Here is a 22,719-nt window from a genome sequence, read left to right as displayed (position 1 = left end):
TACTTACCTCAGACCAATGGGTTTTATCATTAGGTTAGAGGAGGAGGGTGGGTGGGAGACACTACACGTGTAGTGTCTCGGGTTCCCTCTCCACCACAATTTATTGGTGAGGGTCTTCCCAGACGTCCGCGGGTCGACTTCCTGTTCCCGCCTAAAAAACTAATTAAAAAAAAAAAGAAAAATTCTCAGCTCCTGCTGAAATTGACTAACCAGCCAGCTGTTCTCACGCCGCCGAAATCGACTGGCCTGCCCCTGCAAAGACAAGTGCTTTTAAAGGTTGACTTACCTCCCAGCAACCTCTTTCCGCAATGCTCCCGCTGAAACTGACTCACCAGCTGTTCTCACGCCGAAATCGACTGGCCTGCCCCTGCAAAGACAACTGCTTTTAAAGGTTGACTTACCTCCCAGCAACCTCCTTCCGCAATGCTCCCGCTGAAACCGACTCACCAGCTGTTCTCACGCCGAAATCGACTGGCCTGCCCCTGCAAAGACAAGTGCTTTTAAGGGTTGACTTACCTCCCAGCAACCTCCTTCCGCAATGCTCCCGCTGAAACTGACTCACCAGCTGTTCTCACGCCGCCGAAATCGACTGGCCTGCCCCTGCAAAGACAAGTGCTTTTAAAGGTTGACTTACCTCCCAGCAACCTCCTTCCGCAATGCTCCCGCTGAAACTGACTCACCAGCTGTTCTCACGACGAAATCGACTGGCCTGCCCCTGCAAAGACAAGTGCTTTTAAAGGTTGACTTACCTCCCAGCAACCTCCTTCCGCAATGCTCCCGCTGAAACTGACTCACCAGCTGTTCTCACGACGAAATCGACTGGCCTGCCCCTGCAAAGACAAGTGCTTTTAAAGGTTGACTTACCTCCCAGCAACCTCCTTCCTCAATGCTCCCGCTGAAACCGACTCACCAGCTGTTCTCACGCCGAAATCGACTGGCCTGCCCCTGCAAAGACAAGTGCTTTTCAAGGTTGACTTACCTCCCAGCAACCTCCTTCCGCAATGCTCCCGCTGAAACTGACTCACCAGCTGTTCTCACGCCGAAATCGAATCTTTACCTTAATTACCCCACTTTATTCTCCTTGGGCGTTCTCGATTCCATATTTTAGTAAGGTGGTCGACGGGAGAGACTGTTCATCCATGAACACAAATCCTCCAGCTTCACTTATCCGCAAAAAGTCAGTCAGTCCATGAGAAACATACATGCGATCTGAAACAATATCATGTGGTTTGGAGTGCGGGGGTGGGGGGGGGGGGGGGTGGGGAGTGATCCTAATAGGTGACTGCAAATGTTACTACTGTTCATCAGACACTCTGAGCGCTCATGGCACTGGGTAGGTTCACTGTTCTTGCCTCTAACGCCTGCCCTTGACTGTTTACCGTATGATTACCACATCCGAAATTCCCTCTCTCCATCCTCATTCGAGGATCCCTCTATTAGATGTTTTAGTGGGTGTTTGTGTCTGTCTGTTGCTCTCTGGTTTCTACCGGGCTATTGGACACTACCCCTACCTCCCTGTTTTATTTTGGCAGATGTAGTCCACTGGGACAGGGTGCTGCCACACACTGACAGTCCAGCGCTTCCCCGATATTACTGATTTCTGCAAGGAAAGTGATTGTAATACGTCTGTTAACGGGAATGTCCTTCCTTTGTAACGTTAACATTCATCGGGCTTTGTGATCCTGACTAAGTATTCCATCTCTTATGCGTCCATCTAATAATAACTGGAGGGGACTCGGTGCTGCTGAGATAGTGAGTGGATTAGTGCTAATTACATGGGTAATCAATTGGACTGCCCAGGAAACTACCAGTACGTGGCGTTCAAATGTGGAAAAAGCCGAGAGGAGCAGAGATATCTTGGGGTCTCTGTTCATAGATCATTGCAAGTTGCCACTCAAGTGGATAGAGCTGTGAAGAAGACCTGTGGTGTGCTAGCGTTCATTAACAGAGGGATTGAATGTTGGAGCCGTGAGGTGATGATGCAGCTGTACAAAACCTTCGTAAGGCCATATTTGGAGTACTGTGTACAGTTCTGCTCGCCTCATTTTAGGACGGATGGGGAAGATTTGGAAAAGGTGCAAAGGAGATTTACCAGGATGTCGCCTGGAATGGAGAGTAGGTCTTGCGAGGAAAGGTTGAGGGTGCTAGAGTGTTCTCATTAGAACGGAGAAGGATGAGAGGCGACTTGATAGAGGTTTAGAAGGTGATCAGGGGAATAGATAGAGTAGACAGTCAGAGATTTTTTCCCCGGGTGGAACAAACCATTACAAGCAGACATAAATGTAAGGTGAATGGTGAAAGATATAGGGGGATGTCAGAGGTAGGTTCTTTACCCAGAGAGTAGTGTTGCATGGAATGCACTGCTTGGCAAAGTAGTTGAGTCGGAAAAATTAGGGACTTTCAAGCGGCTATTGGATAGGTACATGGATTACGGTAGAATGATCTAGTGTAGATAAATTTGTTCTTCAGGGCAGCATGGTCGCATTGTGGATAACACAATTGCTTCAGAGTTCCAGGGTCCCAGGTTCGATTCCAGCTTGTGTCACTGTCTGTGCGGAGTCTGCACATCCTCCCCGTGTGTGCGTGGGATTCCTCCGGGTGCCCTGGTTTCCTCCCACAGTCCAAAGATGTGCAGGTTAGGTGCATTGGCCATGATAAATTGCCCATAGTGTCCAAAATTGCCCTTAGTGTTGGGTGGGGTTACTGGGTTATGGGGATAGGGTGGAGGTGTTGACCTTGGGTAGGGTGCTCTTTCCAAGAGCCGATGCAGACTCGATGCGCCGAATGGCCTCCTTCTGCACTGAAAATTCTATGATATTCTATGAGTAATCTAGGACAAAGTTTCGGCACAACATCGTGGGCCAAGGGTCCTGCTCTGTGCTGTATTTTTCCATGTTCTATATTCTATCGACGTAAGAATCAGAAATAGTATCGTCCATCGCCGCAACCGGAATGTCAAAAGGTAATTCTGGATTCTGTTTGTATGGCTGGCTCCCGAGTCAATGTCTTTTTAGTTCACGAATGGCCTATGTGAACAGGTCAGTCCCCTTCCAATGTGAGTTCTTTTTTATTAGATCAGACAACGGTGATGCTTTTTGTTGCAAAACTGTCCATGTGGTTTCAGCAATGTTGTAGCAATCCTAAAAATGAATGTTAAGAGTTTTCAATCGATGGTAACGGGAATTGTCAAGTGGTCAACAGCCTTTTCCTTTCTATCTTGCGATTCGTCCAGGTCACCATAGCGCCTTAGTTGGTGACCCGGCTTTCCATAATATCAGCACTTTGGCTTAACGTTTTGTCCCAGGATGGCGAGAAGGCCTTGCAAATCATCGCGGATATCTCGGTGTTGCTCTCTCGGTACGTTTTGGAGGATAAGGCCGTCTACATATTGAATTAAAATGTTGGGTTTGGAATATGGGAATATTGTGAAATCCCTGCGGTAAACATGTGCAGGTGGACTGACGAACCAGGACGGTGAAGGTGAATTTGTGTCGGGGTTCCTTTCTTAAAGAAATTGACCAACATCTAAAACAGTAACATTTCGGGCTTGTGTTGTTCGTTATATCAATATTTCGGGAGTGCTCATTACCGTGAGGGAGGTCAAAGGGGTTGTGTTATTCAATTTTCGATACTTAGGGGCCAGGTTTCATCCGGCCTCTTAATTGGCCAGATAGGTGAATTATCTGCTGAGAATACGGGAAGTAGGATTCACTGCCCCACTAATCCGCTAATTACTTTCGGCAATTTTCCTTGTGATCCCTTGGGGAACCCATATTCTTTCTGAAGCTTGGGTCCAGCCCTCTACAGCGACCTCTGCTGACAATCTGCTGCTATCATGTTTGAGTTTGGCTGAAACCTGCTCTGGATTCCAGAGCACTTATTGCACTAATGGTCACCCTGACATGTTATCTTTCTGAAAGCAGAGTTTGCCCACGGCACACATTTGGTCCGTGTAGTTAGACACAGGAATCGGGGATTATATCTTTAACTCTCCATCAATATATCAAACAATAAAGGATAAACTGAACTTTCACATTCGCTCGAAGCCTAGGATGTGTTCTGTCCTCGGGAAGAATCACTCAAGAGAGCAGAATGGAAAATCAATATGACTTCCAGTCGAAACTCTAAAGGGTCAGTTTCTCCACGTTTTTACAAGTGACCGTAGACACCGTTCAACATGATTTTCCTTTGTATGAACCAAGTGGTGCGCAATCCTCCAGTATCCCATAGGCATTTTGCTGGATGCCTCCTACCCAATCGTTCACTAGGAGGTGCCCTATATTCTCACATTTGATGCTGCACAGGCCTGAGACCGTTATTGATTACAAAGAGGGACGTGTGTAGATCGAGACAGGGGCGAGCGCTCCTCAAAACTCCGAAGATTCTTCTTTCATGCATACTGGGTTCTTCCATCTCCTTCAGGCCCGTCCGAGTGCTGGAGACTTTTCTCAGCAACCTGTGAATAATGTTTAGTTTCGTCAGAGTCTCGGAAATAACTGAATTAGAACTATTAGGTCACAATTAGAACTCCGGCCGGTTGACGCTAGTCCTGGTCTGGTCGGTGGCGCGGGATGTCTGCTGCTTGTGGTTCCACCATGACTCTTTTCTCGAGATAGGGAGAGGAATGTAGCTTTATTATTATCTCTCTGTGTCCTCCGTCATTCTCCAGATTGTCCTGTGTCCCTGAATTAGAGCAACAAGAGTTTGCCATTTTCGGGGGCGATCCCGGTGGCCTGAGTTTCTCTTTGACGTGCTCGGGTTAAATGGTGAAGGAGCCAGGTTACAGTGTGTGTTCAGTCAGGAGGATCAACAGATTCCCAAGCTTTCTGGCCATCATGGCCTGCATGTGAGACCAACGCATTCGTCAATCTGGTACGATTTGTGTTGCGCATGTCTTGTCAGAACGAATAATATTGTCCAGAATTGTGATCTCTAGAAACTCACCACAGTTGGCAATGCAGAGATTGCTACAATGATTATCAGCCTCTCCTTTCTTGTTCATCTCGTTCAATGTACAAAACTCAATTCCTCGGCGTCACTGTGATATCCAGGCTGTTTGTTAGATTTTAGTCAATGTCTGATGCAAATCCTTTCTCACTGAAAATAGTTAACTGCACCTGATTGTTCCACTGCTCAGGTTGTTATTATTCCCTGATGGACATTAGTGAACCAGCTGGGTTTTAATCACAATCGAAAATGGTTTCATGGTCATCGTTCGGCATTTTATTCTAGATATATTGTGGGCAGCACGGTAGCATTGTGGATAGCACAATTGCTTCACAGCTCCAGGGTCCCAGGTTCGATTCCGGCTTGGGTCGCTGTCTGTGCGGAGTCTGCACATCCTCCCCGTGTGTGCGTGGGTTTCCTCCAGGTGCTCCGGTTTCCTCCCACAGTCCAAAGATGTGCAGGTTAGGTTGATTGGCCATGATAAATTGCCCTTAGTGTCCAAAATTGCCCTTCGTGTTGTGTGGGGTTGCTGGGTTATGGGGATAGGGTGGAGGTGTTGACCTTGGGTGGGGTGCTCTTTCCAAGGGCCGGTGCAGACTCGATGGGCTGAATGGCCTCCTTCTGCACTGTAAATTCTATGATTCTATGGTTCTATGATATATATTGGATTTAATCCCTCCAATTGCCCTGGTTGGATTCAAACCCAGGACCCCAGAGAATTTCCTTGTGTCCCTGAATTACTACTACCTGCTATTTTAGATAATGGTAATCGGATCAGTCTCCGTGGACCCAACTTGTTTCCCTTGAGAGAGTCCACTTTCTTTAAAACGAGACTCCTTTCAAAGTTGTTCTCCCATAATCTCTTTGGCAGCATCACTTCGGCATCTGAGAGAGATAAGCAGCTCCAGAGGGTGTGAGCGGAGACATTGAAATCTGACATTCACAGCCTGGCATGTTACAACAATGGCTGTGAATGTGAGAACAATGGATTGGAATGATGCAACAATGTTTCCGAATCAGAGAACAGTCGGTAGGAATGTTACATCAATGGACGTTTTGATCTCTCTTTCTTCTGGCCTGTAACTTTTAATCAGCAGGGTGAGAACCTGAGAACATCTGGCACCCTCAGAAGGTAAGTAAGTGACTTTTACTCATTTTAAGTTTTATTACCTTTTCAAATTGCTTGTGTGTGTGTGTGGGGAGGGGGGGGGGGGAGGTAACTGAAGTGACATCACAGAAAAGCTGTGACCTGAGTGGCTGGTTGGGAATCTACACTAAATTAAAAAAATTAAGCATTGGTAACTAATTAAACATAATTACTTAATTATAATTTAGAGGGGCATCTAAGCCAGAGATCGGAGAGTACTATATTTAGCTTTCACATTTATGGCAGAAATCTAGTGCTAGGAAAAATATAGTTAACAGTAACAACATTTTTAAAATTTTACCTTTTAACTTTAATTTACAAATTAATTGACGCAATGTTAGTTAGAAGGGTGCAGTGCTCTTACTGTGAGATGTGGCAGGTCCGGGAGGCTTACAGCGTCCCGGGTGGCTTCATCTGCAGAAAGTGCACCCGACTGGAGCCCCTCATAGACCGCATGGTTCGGTTGAAGCAGAAATTGGATGCGCTTAGGAGCATGCAGTTGGCGGAAAGCGTCATAGGTAGCAGTTATATAAATGTGGTCACACCCAAGGTGCAGGCAGAGAAATGGGTGACCACCAGAAAGGGCAGGCAGTCAGTGCAGGAATCCCCTGTGATTGTCCCCCTCTCGAACAGGTATACCCCTTTGGATACTGTCGGGGGGGGGGGGGGGCGATAGCCTATCAGGGGAAAACAGTAGCAGCCAGAGCAGTGGCACCACGGCTGGCTCTGATGTTCAGAAGGGAGGGTCAAAGCGCAGAAGAGCAATAGTAGTAGGGGACTCTATAGTCAGGGGCACAGATAGGCGCTTATGTGGACGTGAAAGAGACTCCAGGATGGTATGTTGCCTCCCTGGTGCCAGGGTCCAGGATGTCTCCGAACGGGTAGAGGGCATCCTGAAGGGGGAGGGCAAACAGGCAGAGGTCGTTGTACACATTGGTACTAACGACATAGGCAGGATGGGGCATGAGGTCCTGCAGCAGGAGTTCAGGGAGCTAGGCAGAAAGTTTAAAGACAGGACCTCGAGGGTTGTAATCTCGGGATTACTCCCTGTGCCACGTGCCAGTGAGGCTAGAAATAGGAAGATAGAGTAGCTAAACACGTGGCTAAACAGCTGGTGTAGGAGGGAGGGATTCCCTTATCTGGACCACTGGGAGCTCTTCCTGGGCAGTTGTGACCTATATAAGAAGGACGGGTTGCATCTAAACTGGAGAGGCATAAATATCCTGGCCGCGAGGATTGCAAATGTCACACGGGCGGGTTTAAACTAGTATGGCAGGGGGTGGGCACGGGAGCAATAGGACAGAAGGTGAGAGCATTGAGGGAGAACTAGGGAATAGGACCAGTGTGGCTCTGAGGCAGAGCAGACAGGGAGAAGTTGCTGAACACAGCGGGTCTGGTGGCCTGAAGTGCATTTGTTTTAATGCAAGAGGTATTACGGGTAAGGCAGATGAACTTAGAGCTTGGATTAGTACTTGGAACTATGATCTTGTAGCCATTACAGAGACCTGGTTGAGGGAAGGGCAGGATTGGCAGCGAAACGTTCCAGGATTTAGATGTTTCAGGCGGGATAGAGGAGGATGTAGAAGGGGTGGCGGAGTTGCGCTACTGGTTAGGGTGGATATCACAGCTGTACTACGGGAGGACACCTCAGAGGGCAGTGAGGCTATATGAGTAGAGATCAGGAATAAGAAGGGTGCAGTCACAATGTTGGGCGTTTACTACAGGCCTCACAACAGACAGCGGGAGATAGAGGAGCAGACAGGTAGACAGATTTTCGAAAAGAGTAAAAACAACAGGGTTGTGGTGATGGGAGTCTTCAACTTCCCCAATATTGACTGGGACTCACTTCGTGCCAGGGGCTTAGACGGTCAGAGTTTGTAAGGAGCATCCAGGAGGGCTTATTAAAACAATATGTATATAGTCCAACTAGGGAAGGGGCGGTACTGGTCCTGGTATTGGGGAATGAGCCCGGCCAGTTGGTAGATGTTTCAGTAGGGGAGCATTTCGGTAACAGTGACCACAATTCAGTAAGTCTTAAAGTGCTGGTGGACAAGGATAAGAGTGGTCCTAGGGTGAATGTGATGAATTGGGGGAAGGCTAATTATAACAATGTTCGGCGGGAACTGAAGAACCTAGATTGAGGGCGGATGTTTGAGGGCAAATCAACATCTGACATGTGGGAGGCTTTCAGATGTCAGTTGAAAGGCATTCAGGACCGGCATGTTCCTGTGAGGAAGAAGGATAAATACGGCAATTTACGGGAACCTTCGATAACGAGAGATATTGTAGGCCTCGTCAAAAAGAAAAAGGAGGCATTTGTCAGGGCTAAAAGGCTGGGAACAGACGAAGCCTGTGTGGAATGTAAGGAAAGTAGGAAGGAACTTTAGCGAGGAGTCAGGAAGGTTAGAAGGGGGGTCACGAAAAGTCATTGGCAAATAGGGTTAAGGAAAATCCCAAGGATTTGACACGTACATAAAAAGCAAGAGGCTAGCCAGTGAAAGGGTTGGCCCACTGAAGGATAGGCAAGGGAATGTACGTGTGGAGCCAGAGGAAATGGGCGAGGTACTAAATGAATACTTTGCAGGTCATACAAGGCAGTGCGTAGCAATGGAAGGGTGCTTTTCTAATTGGAGGGCTGTGACCAGTGGTGTTCCACAGGGATCAGTGCTGGGACCTTTGCTGTTTGTCGTAGATATAAATGATTTGGAGGAAAATGTAACTGGTCTGACTAGTAAGTTTGCAGACGACACAACGGTTAGTGTAATTGTGGATAGCGATGAGGACTGTCAGAGGATACAGCAGGATTTAGATTGTTTGGAGACTTGGGCGGAGAGATGGCAGATGGGGTTTAATCCGGACAAATGTGAGGTAATGCATTTTGGAAGGTCTAATGCAGGAAGGGAATATACAGTGAATGGTAGAACCCTCAAGAGTATTGAAAGTCAGAGAGATCTAGGAATACGGGTCCACAGGTCACTGAAAGGGGCAACACAGGTGGAGAAGGTCGTCAAGAAGGCATACGGCGTGCTTGCCTTCACTGGCCGGGGCATCGAGTGTAAGAATTGGCAAGTCATGTTGCAGCTGTATAGAACCTTAGTTAGGCCACACTTGGAGTATAATGTTCAATTCTGGTGGCCGCACTACCAGAAGGATGTGGAGGCTTTAGAGAGGGTGCAGAAGAGATTTACCAGAATGTTGCCCGGTTATGGAGGGCATTAGCTATGAGGAGCGGTTGAATAAACTCGGTTTGTTCTCACTCGAACGACGGAGGTTGAGGGGCGACTTGATAGAGGTCTACAAAATTATGAGGGGCATAGACGGAGTGGATAGTCAGAGGCTTTTCTCCAGGGTAGAGGGGTCAATTACTAGGGGGCATAGGTTTAAGGTGAGAGGAGCAAGGTTTAGAGTAAATGTACGAGGCAAGTTTTTTTACATAGAGGGCAGTGGGTGCCTGGAACTCGCTACCGGAGAAGGTGGTGGAAGCAGGGACGATACTGACATTCAAGGGGCATCTTGACAAATACATGAATGGGTTGGAAATAGAGGGATACCGACCCAGGAAGTGCAGAATATTGTAGTTTAGTCGGGCAGCATGGTCGGCACGGGCTTGGAGGGCCGAAGGGCCTGTTCCTGTGCTGTACATTTATTTGTTCTTTGCTTGTTCCTTGCGTTTCTATGCCCTCCATTTTTGAACTTGGTTTTCCCAATTCATTGTCTTGACTCCTTCCCCTGAATGCTGTACAATCAACCCATGTTTATACTTCCCAGTGGCCTTCCCTGCTCGACTAATAACAGTTGCATCATTCCATTGACTAGACCCTTCAGGCAAGTATGTCACTTTGGTACCAACTTTTGGCAGTTGCCCTTTCGGAAAAATGGCCTGTTCTAATTCATCAGAAGTGTTGTGTTCCTCCACAGAAACCCTGTCTATTTAAGTTAATTGGTCCTCATAGTTCTGTAACACATGCGTACCAGATGACTCTGGTTCCTCGTGATGTCTGACTGCCTGTCTAAATTTGAACATTTGTAATCTGTACCCATTATCCTTGATGAATGTACCCTAACAGTTTGATTACAATGTTGCAAAATAATTGTTTTGCCATCTATGATTATGATCTTCTCTGTGCCTTTCCATTCATTAGAATTGTCTCTCTTATAGTATACCATGCTTCCTTACTGAAAAACGGCATCTGATGGCCGTATGTTATGTCTTAAAGCTCTGCGAATTCTTTCAGTGACTTCTGCTTCCAAAAAAGGTTTTCTTCTGCTATGTAATGCATTTAAATGTTCAGCAAAACCAGAGTTAATTGTAGTCCCCTCCCAAGCTGGAGGCTGATCATCCAAAATGGACGGAATTTTAGGATTTCTACCAAACACTAATTGACAAGGACTATAGCCCCCAACCATCTGCAATGAATGCTTTACATGTACTGCCCATGCTAAAGCTGAATTTAGCCTGCAATTTGGTCGATCTGCCAAAATTTTCCGAAGCATGCCATCGTTGACAGCATGGTTTCTTTCACAGACACCATTACTAAATGGGCTTTCTGCAGCCGTATTTATAACTCTGATATTCATGTTTTCACACATATCCCTAAACTCATCATTAGCCAATTCTCCCCCATTGTCCGTAAGGAGTTTGCCGGTGGACCCATTCCTGTCCCTATCCATTTTTCCACGATTTGATCCAGGATTACTCTCTTTTATTTACATCGTACAACCGTTGATTGACTAAATCTGGTTGCTAAATCTACGAAATGCAAAATAAATATCTTATTTGCTTCATCCCAGATCTTAAGGTCCAAGGCCACAATGTCGTTAAAATACCTGGCCAAAAGTAGGGATGCTATCGGTCGTGCTGGTGTCCTTCTGTACTTCCTACAAACTTCACAGCGGTCACGAACCCGTTCTATCAGTTTAGTATAGTCGTCATCCCTTACCCCTGCATCCTTTTATAATTTTTTCAGCCTCCGAGTAGACGGATGTGCAAATTGCCTATGCAGCTTTAATACCACAAGCTTTTTATCATCTAAAGTCCCATTTTCAACTGCCGCTAACACATCCTTAACCACTCTACTTGTAATATTATTTGTCAGTAATGGAATACAATAGTGTCCCGACGGTATTAATTGTAAGTCCACCGTCTTTCCAAAAACTGTTGCCTTATCCTGTTCCATATTCAGTTTCATGTGTGCTTTCTTCATCAACGGTCTGCTCAGAAGCAAAGGTATCTCTCTTGATACAACATCCGCGCTAATGAAATGATTCACTCCGGCAATATTGCAAGGGATCACCACTCTTTTCAACGACTTCAGAATATTATCATCCCCAAACCTGAAACTTGTGGAACTTTCAAATTCCTTAACCTTGTTACGATTTTCAGCATTCAAAGAGTCCATGTAACATTTTACTCAGTCAATTCCACGGACAGTAGATGTGCAGCCACTGTGCAATACAGCACAGTTGAAGGATCCTGCAACCAACACCCTCAATACCGGCGTAAACCTGCTTGTCAATAGGACAATGCCTTCTTTCTGTTCACTATCATTTTCTTCTTCTGACTCTTCCGTGTCATGTGTCGCTTCAAACACTCTATCATAACGAGTTGGACAGTTGAAAGCATCATGGTATTGAGAGTCACATTGAAAACATCGATGTATCATGCCCCGTGCATTTCTGGAGTTCATCTTCCTATTGTAGGTTCTCACTGGGATCCTGTCTTCATAATTTCCTTGTCTCGGTCTCCTTCTATAGTCTTGAGCCCTGTTCGTAACCATACGACTTCGCCATCCTATTAGTAATGTATCCTCCATATTCTGCCTTATTGCAGGCTGACCTATTTGGGTCATCAGAGCCATCGGAATCGAATGTTTCCCTAGAAACTTTTGTAAAGCTTTTGTCATCTGTTCGAATAAGGTATCCTTATCAGTAAACTGAACTCCTGTCAAAATCAGGAGACTATCCATGTTGCTCACTCTAGCACAGTCAAGTAATTTAAAGGCCAACCGACTGTGGAAATTACAGGTTGTGTTTCTGCAGCCTTTTATATAGTCTGCCAAATTCCATTATATAATCTGCCATGGAGATAATCTCCATTTTCCAGAACTTATCAAAATCCGACCATGCTTCATACGCACTTAACAAGTCATCTTTCTCATAAATCTTATCCATATAATGTAATAAACTCGCCAGACCTTCTTCTGAGTCTAACTCTTCCAATTTCAGCTCAGAAAGCACTTTGTTTCGGATTTTACTGCCATATGGTAGAGAAAGAGCCAATGTCATACCTTGTTTTCTCTTTCCCAAAGCAGTTTCCTTCGTCCACATAACGACTGCACTTCTCCATTGGTCGTACGATTCCCTTCCAGAAAACAAGGGAGGATAGTCATATCCAGCCATCTTTATCCTCGGTTCAGCCATATATCCCTTTTTTTCTCACTCACTCCTTGGTTTGACCTGGAAAAGTTGTATCTTCCAACCCTTCTCATTTACACAGCAAACCATCCTCTGCTACCAATTGTTAGACGTTTTAGTTGCTGTGATTTGAAGAGTCTAAAGTTCCGTTCCTTTTTCACTAACACCCATTTATTTCGTTCCAACAGCCTTTGTACAAAACCCTATGTATACATCAACTGACAGAGGCCACCTGAAGCCGCTTTACTATTAGTGTGAATTAATGGATACTGAACATAAATGAGACAACTAATTGCAATGTCTCTTAACCCATTACTTAACACCCAGAACCGGTTCCAATGACACAAAAATCTGAACCCCTCCCTCCTTCCCCATCTCTCAAGCCACTATTCCTTCTGACTATTCTTGAATTTCTACTTGGACTGTCCCGTGGCACTTTTAGCAAACCTGAGATTATTACCTTTGAGGTCCTATTTTTTAACTTATCTCCTAACTCCCTAAATTCTGATTGTAGGACTCATCCCGTTTTTTACCTATATCGTTGGTGCCTATATGCACCAAGTCAACTGGCTGTTCACCCTCCCCTTCAGCCGATCTGAGACATCCCTGACCCGTGCACCCGGGAGGCATCATATCATTCGGGAGTTTCGTTTTCGACTACAGAAACGCCTGTCTACTCCACTTACGATTGAATACCTATGACTATAGCCCTGCCAGTCTTTTTCCAGCCCTTCTGTGCAGCAGAGCCAGCCACGGTACCATGAGCCTGGCTGCTACTGCCTTCTCCTCGTGAGTCATCTCCCCCAACAGTATCCAAAGCGGTATATCTGTTTTAAAAGGAGATGACCGCAGAGCACACCTCACTGCATTCCTGGTCTTTCTCTGCTTTTTTGGTCACCCATTCCTTGTCCCCCTCACCAATCCTAATCTGCGGTATGACCAACTCGCTAAACGTGCTACCCACGACCTCCTCAGCATCGCGGATGCTCCAAAGGGAGTCCATCCGCAGCTCCAGAGCCGTCACGCGGTCTAACAAGAGCTGCACCTGGACACACTTCCCGCACATGAAGGAGTCAGGGGCATCGGCCGCGTCCCTGAACTCCCTCATTGAGCACGAGGACATAACACGCGTCTGGGATTTCCTGCCATTTTTACACTTTACCTTAACTGATTACAAATATAACATCAAATAATGAATAAGTGAAAGGAATAAAGATATTACTTACCAATCACAACACTTACCAAAACACGAAGAATTAAATTTCTCACAGCTGCTGCTAATTGGAGCACTTTCTTTACCAGCCAATCAGGCCACTGCTTTGCTGTGATGTCACTCTTCAAGGTAGGTTTTTTAAGTTGAAAACTTACCTTCCTGACAGACCCCTGGCCACTGCTCCCGCCGAAAATCTGAAGGTCGCTTCTCAGGCAGTTGTGTCCCCGCCGCTCTCCTCACGCTCTTTCACTGTGTCCCCGCCCCTCTCCTCGCGCTCTTTAACTGTGTCCCCGCCGCTTTCCTCGCGCTCTTTCTCTGTGTCCCGGCCACTATCCTCGCGCTCTTTCACTAAGTCCCCGCCACTTTCCTCGCGCCCTTTCACTGTGTTCCCGCCGCTCTCCTCGCGCTCTTTCATAAGACCATGACCATAAGACATATGAGTGGAAGTAAGGCCATTCGGCCCATCGAGTCCACTCCACCATTCAATCATGGATGATTTCAACTCCATTTACCTGTTCTCTCCATAGCCCTCAATTCCTCGAGAAATCAAGAATTTATCAAATTCTGTCTTAAAGACACTCAACGTCCACGCCTCCACCGCCCTCTGTGGCAATGAATTCCACAGACCCACCACTCTCTGGCTGACGAAATTTCTCCTCATCTCTGTTCTAAAGTGATTCCCTTTTTTTCTAAGGCTGTGCCCCCGGGTCCCAGTCTCCCCTGCTAATGGAAACAACTTCCATATATCCACCCTATCTAAGCCATTTATTATCTTGTAAGTTTCTATTAGAACTCCCCTCAAACTCCTAAACTCCAATGAATATAATACCAGGATCATCAGACGTTCATCGTATGTTAGGCCTACCATTCCTGGGATAATCCGTGTGAATCTCCGCTGGACCCGCTCCAGTGCCAGTATGTTCTTCCCGAGGTGTGGGGCCCAACATTGCTCACAGTCTTCTAAATGGGGCCTAACTAAACTTTGAAAAAGCTTCAGAAGTACATCCCTGCTTTTGTATTCCAAGCCTCTTGAGATGAATGACAACATTGCATTTGCTTTCTTAATTACGGACTCAACCTGCAAGTTTACCTTTAGACAACCCTGGACTAGGGCTCCCAAGTCCCTTTGCACTTCAGCATTATGAATTTTGTCACCGTTTAGAAAATAGTCCATGCCTCTATTCTTTTTTCCAAAGTGCAACACTTGCCCACGTTGAATTTCATCAGCCATTTCTTGGACCACTCTCCTAAACTGTCTAAATATTTCTGCAGCCTCCCCACCTCCTCCATACTACCTGCACCTTCATCCTGTGTCCACGCCGAACTCCTCGCGCTCTTTCACTGAGTCCCCGCCGCCCTCCTCGCGCTCTTTCACTGAGTCCCCGCTGCTCTCCTCGCGCTCTTTCACTGTGTCCCCGCCGCTCTCCTCGCGCTCTTTCACTGAGTCCCCGCCACTCTCTTAGCGCTCTTTCACTGAGTCCCCGCAGCTCTCCTCGCGCTCTTTCACTGTGTCCCCGCCGCTCTCCTCGCGCTCTTTCACTGTGTCCCTGCCGCTCTCCTCGCGCTCTTTCACTGTGTCCCCGCCGCTCTCCTCGCGCTCTTTCACAGCGTCCCTGCCGCTCTCCACGCGCTCTTTTAGTGAGTCCCCGCCGCTCTCCTCGCGCTATTTCACTGTGTCCCCGCCACTCTCCTCGCGCACTGTCACTGTGTCCCCGCCCCTCTCCACGCGCTCTTTCACTGTGTCCCCGCAGCTCTCCTCGCGCTCTTTCACTGTGTCCCCGCCGCTCTCCTCACGCTTTTTCACTGAGTCGCTGCCGCTCTCCTAGCGCTCTTTCACTATGCCCCCGCCGCGCTCCTCGTGCTCTTTCACTGAGTCCCCGTCGCTCTCCTCGCGCTCTTTCAGTGTGTCCCCGCCGCTCTCCTCGTGCTCTTTCACTGAGTCCCCGCCACTCTCCTCGTGCTCTTTCACTGTGTCCCTGCCGCTCTCCTCGCGCTCTTTCACTGTGTCCTCGCCGCTCTCCTCGCGCTCTTTCACTGTGTCCCAGCCGCTCTCCTCGCGCTCTTTTCCAGTGTGTCCCCGCCGCTCTCCTCGCGCTCTTTCAGTGAGTCCCCGCCGCTCTCCTCGCGCTCTTACAACGAGGACCCGCCGGTCTCCTCGCGCTCTTTCACTGTGTCCCCGCCACTCTCATGGCGCTCTTTCACTGTGTCCCCGCCGCTCTCCTCGCGCTCTTTCATTGTGTTCCCTCCACTCTCCTGGCGCTCTTTCACGGTGTCCCAGCCGCTCTCCTCGCGCTCTTTTCTCGTCCGTCCCCACCGCTCTCCTCGCGCTCTTTCACTGAGTCCCCACCGCTCTCCTCGCGCTCTTACACTGTGTCCCCGCCGCTCTCCTCGCGCTCTTTCACTGTGTCCCCGCCACTCTCCTGGCGCTCTTTCACTGTGTCCCCGCCGCTCTCCTCGTGCTCTTTCACTGAGTCCCCGCCGCTATCCTCGAGCTCTTTCATTGTTTCGCCGCCGCTCTCCAGGCGCTCTTTCACTGTGTCCCCGCCGCTCTCCTCGCGCTCTTTCACTGTATCCCAACCGCTCTCCTCGCGCTCTTTTCTCGTGTATCCCCGCCGCTCTCCTCGCGCTCTTTCACTGAGTCCCCGCCGCTCTCCTCGCGCTCTTTCACAGTGTCCCCGCCGCTCTCCTCGTGCTCTTACACTGTATCCCCGCCGCTCTCCTCGCGTTCTTTCACTGTGTCCCCGCCAGTCTCCTCGCGCTCTTTCGCTGTGACCCGCCGCTTTCCTCGTGCTCTTACACTGTGTCCCCGCCGCTCTCCTCGCGCTCTTTCACTGTGTCCCCGCCACTCTCCTCGCGCTCTTTCACTGTGTCCCCGCCGCTCACCTCGCGCTCTTTCACTGAGTCCCCGCCGCTCTCCTCGCGCTCTTTCACTGTGTCCCCGCCACTCTCCTCGCGCTCTTTCACTGTGTCCCCGCCGCTCACCTCGCGCTCTTTCACTGAGTCCCCGCCGCTCTCCTCGCGCTCTTTCGCTGGGTCTCCGCCGCTCTCCTTCGCGCTCTTTCACTGTAGTCTGTGACGTCAGAGTTCTACTTCTTTCCACTTCAACCTGCCCTCGAGTCTCCCTCTTGCTCTTTACTCAGCGGGGATCCTTACCGTGATTGTCTTTTTTTTCGGTTAGAGGAGGAGGTAGGGAGGGAAACACTGAAGAATTGACTCGGGTTAACTGTCACTTGACAACAGCTCCTCCACAAACCACCTTCAAGGTGTACAGAGCTGGAATCGAACTTGGGTTTCCGCAGTGTGAGATCAGAAAGTAAACACGTGGCACAAGCCTCTTTTCAAAACAGATCAATGCAACCTCTAAACAAAATACACCCACTTCTAATTATAAATGTGCTGCTGCTTTTATTTATGCAACACACATGTTTTGGGAACATTTAACATGCCCACGGTGAGACATGTCCGAACTTACAATTAGGTTGATGCTGTGAAGTAACCAGTGAGCTAAAGCTGACATCGGTTTCAAGCATGTGCCCATTTTAAAAACATGATTACCGTGATCATACTCGCCGTGGTGGGTAACAATGACGGGAAACTCCAGGTGTTGGTGCGCATCATCTGACAGCTAGACGGGACCAAAAATTTAAAAGTGCGTGAAGTACACACGGAGGACATTCATTCCGTTTAACCTCAGCGGCTCTTTAGATTAGCCGTTCATTCAATCCCACTCGATGGACCTTTCCCCAGAGACATGCATTTGATTCCTGTCGTTTCTCGCATTGACATTTCAAAGCCACTGTTGTTTCCACCTCCACCAATCTCCCAGGCAGTGCAGACAAGATAACTGAACTGTGTCCCAGAACATTGAAATAATTATTCGAGAGATATAACTTAAAAATCTTACCTTGCAGTTATATTCACCTGCGAGCTGCGAGTGCTGTGGCAACTGGAACTGATAGCAAAGTACAACATAGGGAGACTACACGGCCACTCACTCCTGCCCCAACATCCAGTTTGATCACAGCTGAGCTTCTGCCTCAGTGTCATTTCCTGCTTGTTCCTCGGATACTTTCATTCCCTCAAAGTTCACTGTCGGTAAGAAAAATGAAGGCAGACCCCCACAGCAAAATTTCAAACCGATTTGGACATTAGACGGTGTGCTCGAATCTGCAGCGACATAGATCTGGAACGTGGGACAGGTCATAGGGTCATCGAAGTTTACAGCATGGAAATAGGCCCTTCGCCTAATTTGTCCATGCAGCCCCGTTTTACTACACAAAGCCTGTCCAATTGCCCACATTTGGTCATATTCCTCTATACCCATCTTCTCCATATATCTATGTAAATGCCCATCTTCTCCATACATCTATGTAAATGCTTTTTAAAGGCAGAATTGCAGACGCCTCTATTACTGCCTCTGCCAGCTCGTTCCAGACACTCACCACCCTCTGTGTGAAACAATTGTTCCTCTGGACCCTTTTGAATCTCTCCTCTCTCCCATTAAACCTATGCCCTCTAGGCTTGGATTCCACTAACCTTGGGAAAATCTACTTCATCTATGCCCCTCATTATTTTATAGCCGACGTCAAGATCATCCCTAGCCTCCAGGAAACATGCTCCAGACTATCCAACCACTCCATTTAACTCAAAACATCAAGTCCGGTAGCAGCCGAGCAAATCGTTTCTGATCTCTTTCTAGGTTAATAATATCCTTTCCATCTTTGTGTTACGAGAACTGTTCACAATATTCGAAGTGTGTTCTTCAAACTGTCCTGAAGAACTTCAGCAAGACGTCCCAACTCATGTCTTCAATAATCTGACCATGTATCTGTATAATAGTAATAATGGGCACAGAAGCAGTAATTGTTGAACAAGGAGACTCCTTCAGTGTTGGGAATTTCCAATTATTCATCATGTTTGCTGTGGTTGCAAAAAGCAACGCAGTCGCAGCATGTGGCTGACTGGAAAAAATGTAGAAGAATGTCTTGTTCAAGAGACCCACAGCAAATCAAATCTTCACCCGATATCAATAGAAACAAAAGAGAAACAGAATAAATGAGAATGGTAAAGAGATAAAGGGGAGAAAGCGTTTAATGATGGAGTATATTGCACACCACTCCCTTCCACCTTACTGCAGAAAACACATAGTTTCTATCTTCAAGGATTCATGCTGTTAGAAATACATTAGATTCACTTTCCTCTGAAGCAGAAGTTACATAAGAACATAAGAACATAAGAACTAGGAGCAGGAGTAGGCCATCTGGCTCCTCGAGCCTGCTCCACCATTCAATGTGATCATGGCTGATCTTTTGTGGACTCGGCTCCACTTTCCGGCCCGAACACCATAACCCTAAATCCCTTTATTCTTCAAAAAACTATCTATCTTTATCTTAAAAACATTTAATGAAGGAGCCTCTACTGCTTCACTGGGCAAGGAATTCCATAGATTCACAAACCTTTGGGTGAAGAAGTTCCTCCTAAACTCAGTCCTAAATCTACTTCCCCTTATTTGGAGGCTATGCCACCTAGTTCTGCTTTCACCCGCCAGTGGAAACAACCTGCCCGCATCTATCCTATCTATTCCCTTCAGAATTTTATATGTTTCTATAAGATCCCCCCTCATCCTTCTAAATTCCAACGAGTACATTCCCAGTCTACTCAACCTCTCCTCGTAATCCAACCCCTTCAGCTCTGGGATTAACCTAGTGAATCTCCTCAGCACACCCTACAGTGCCAGAACGTCCTTTCTCAAGTAAGGAGACCAAAACAGTACACAATACTCCAGGTGTGGCCTCACTATCACCCTATACAATTGCAGCATAAGCTCCCTAGTCTTAAACTCCATCACTCTAGCAATGAAGGTCAAAATTCCATTTGCCTTCTTAATCACCTGTTGCACCTGTAAACCAACTTTTTGCGACTCATGCACTAGCACACCCAGATCTCGCTGTACAGCAGCATGTTTTAATATTTTATCATTTAAATAATAATCCCTTTTGCTGTTATTCCTACCAAAATGGATTACCTCACATATGTCAACATTGTATTCCATCTGCCAGATCCTAGCCCATTCACTTAGCCTATCCAAATCCCTCTGCAGACTTCCAGTATCCTCTGCACTTTTTGCTTTCCCACTTATCTTAGTGTCGTCTGCAAACTTGGACATATTGCCCTTAGTCCCCAACTCCAAATCATCTATGTAAATTGTGATCAGTTATGGGCCCAAAACTGATCCCTGAGGGACACCACAGCTACTGATTACCAACCAGAGAACCATCCATTAATCCCCACTCTTTGCTTTCTATTAATTGACCAATCCTCTCTCCATGCTACTATGTTCCCCTTAATGCCATGCACCTTTATCTTATGCAGCAACCTTTTGTGTGGCACCTTGTCGAAGGCTTTCTGGAAATCCAGATATACCACATCCATTGGCTCTCCGTTATCTACGCATTGGTAATGTCCTCAAAAGATTTCACTAAATTAGTGAGGCAAGACCGGCCCTTTATGAACCCATGCTGGGTCTGCCCAATGGGACAATTTACATCCAGATTCCTTGCTATTTCTTCCTTGATGATGGATTCCAGCATCTTCCCTACTACCGAAGTTATACTCACTGGCCTATAATTACCCTATTTCTGCCTCCCTCCTTTTTTAAACAGTGGTGTCACGTTTGCACATGTTTCATTCCACCGTTAGAATGACAAATAAGGACAGCAGGATGGCCCAGTGGTTAACCCAGCTGTTTCACAGCGCTGAGTTCTTAGGTTCGATTCCGGCTCTGGGTCACTGTCCGTGTGCAGTTTGCACATTCTCCCCGTTTTTGCGTGGGTTTCGCCCCCACAACCAAAGATCTGCCGGATAGGTGGATTGGCCACACGAAATTGCCCTTTAAATGGAAAAAAGGAATTGGGTACTGTATATTTATTTTTGAAGATTGGAGAACACTTAATTCCCAGGCCCCAGAAATTCAAAGCACCAATCCATTAAAAAGATCACTTTTACTGGATGTGAGAGTTGCTGGTTAGGCCAGAATTTATTGTCCATCCCTAGTTGCTCTTCAGAAGGTGGTGGTGAGCTTCCTCCTTGAATTGTTGCAGGCCGTGAGGTTTGGGTGCACACACGTGCTTTAAGGGAGGAAGCTAAATTATTGTTTCCCCCGTTACCCTGAAGGAACGTTTATATGGTTCCAAGTGGGAGTGGTGAGTGGGTTGAAGGGGGAATTGCAGTTGGTGATTTTCCCAAGTAGGGGCTTGTCTCATTCTTTAAAATGTCAGTGGTCGTAGGTCTGGAAGGTACTGTCGAAGGAACAATTGCCTGAGGAACTTTGTTGAGTTATTGCGGTGCATTTTGGGATAGCTGTGGCGGAGGGATTGAATGCTTGTGGCAGGAGGAGCAATCAAGCGCACTGCTTGGTCCTGGATGGTTTCGAACACCCTGAGTCTTCCTGGAGATCTGGGGAACAGCGTTTCACGTGGAAAAAACTGGATTAATCAATTCGCCTGCGTAAACTATCTTGTTCCGAAATTTCAAAAAATGTATAATAGATAATCGTTAATGCTCCTTTCCTCCATTTAGGTAGTGAGTAATTGACAAAGTGTGATCGGTCAGTTATTGTACAGAGCTGGAATCGAACTTGTGTTTCCGCAGTGTGAGATCAGAAAGTAAACAGGTGGCACAAGCCCCTTTTCAAAACAATGAATGCAACCTCTAAACAAAATACACCTACTTCTAATTATAAATGTGCTGCTGCTTTTATTTATGCAACACATGTTTTGGAAATAATAAAAGCTCCAGGCAGCGACCACGGTCAGACAAGTTCGAACTTACAATTAAGTTGATGCTGTGAAGTAACCAGTGAGCTAAAGCTGACGCTGGTCACAAGCATCGACCCATTGTATACAAAGGATTACCGTGATCATACTCGCCGTGGTGGGTAGCATTGAGGGAAACTCCAGTGTGTTGGTGCATATCATCTCACAGCCAGACGTGTCCAAAAACTTAAAAGTGCGCAAAGTACCGATGGAGGACATTCATTCCGTTTAACCTCAGCGGCTCTTTTGATTAGCAGTTCATTCAATCCCACTCGACCGACCTTTCTCCAGAGGCATGCATTTGATTCCTGTCGTTTCTCGCATTGACATTTGAAAACCACTGTTGCATCTGCCTTCACCAACCTCACAGCCAGTGCAGACCAGATAACTGAACTGTATCCCCGAACATTGAATTAATTGATGGAAAGATGTAACTTACAAATCTTATCGCGCAGTTATAATCATCTGCGAGCGCTGTGGCAACTGGAACTGGTAGTAAATGACAACATAGTGAGACGACCCGGCCACTCACTCCTGCCCCAACATCCAGTTTGATCACAGCTGAGCTTCTGCCTCAAAGTCATTTCCTGCCTGTTCCTCAGATCCTTTCAATCACTCAGGGACCATTGTCCATGAGAATGATAGAGGCAGACACCCATAGGAAAATTTCAAAATCACTTGGACATAGAGATGGAGTGCTCGAATCTGCAGCGTTACAGAGCTGGAAGATGGGATAGGGTCACAGAGTGCGAGAGGTTTACAGCATGGAAATAGGCCCTTCGGCCCAACTTAAAATGAGGCATTTGTCAGGGCTAAAAGGCTGGGAATATACGAAGCCTTTAATGGAATATTAGGAAAGTCGGAAGGAACTGAAGCAAGGAGTCAGGAGGGCTAGAACGGGTCACGAAAAGTCATTGGCAAATAGGGTGAAGGAAAATCCCAAGGCCTTTTACACGTACGTAAAAAGCACGAGGTAGCCAGGGAAAGGGTTGGCCCACAGGAGGACAGGCAAGGGAATCTATGTGCGGAGCCAGAGGAAATGTGCGAGGTACTAAATGAATACGTTGTATCAGTATTCACCAAAGAGAAGGAATTGATGGATGTTGAATCTGGGGAAGTGTGTTTAGATAGCCTGGGTCACATTGAGATCCAAACAGACGAGGTGTTGGGCGTCTTGAAAAACA

The sequence above is a fragment of the Scyliorhinus torazame genome, chromosome 20, assembly GCF_047496885.1.
Source record: "Scyliorhinus torazame isolate Kashiwa2021f chromosome 20, sScyTor2.1, whole genome shotgun sequence".
Classification (NCBI taxonomy): Eukaryota; Metazoa; Chordata; class Chondrichthyes; order Carcharhiniformes; family Scyliorhinidae; genus Scyliorhinus; species Scyliorhinus torazame.
This window is presented reverse-complemented; position numbering follows the sequence as displayed.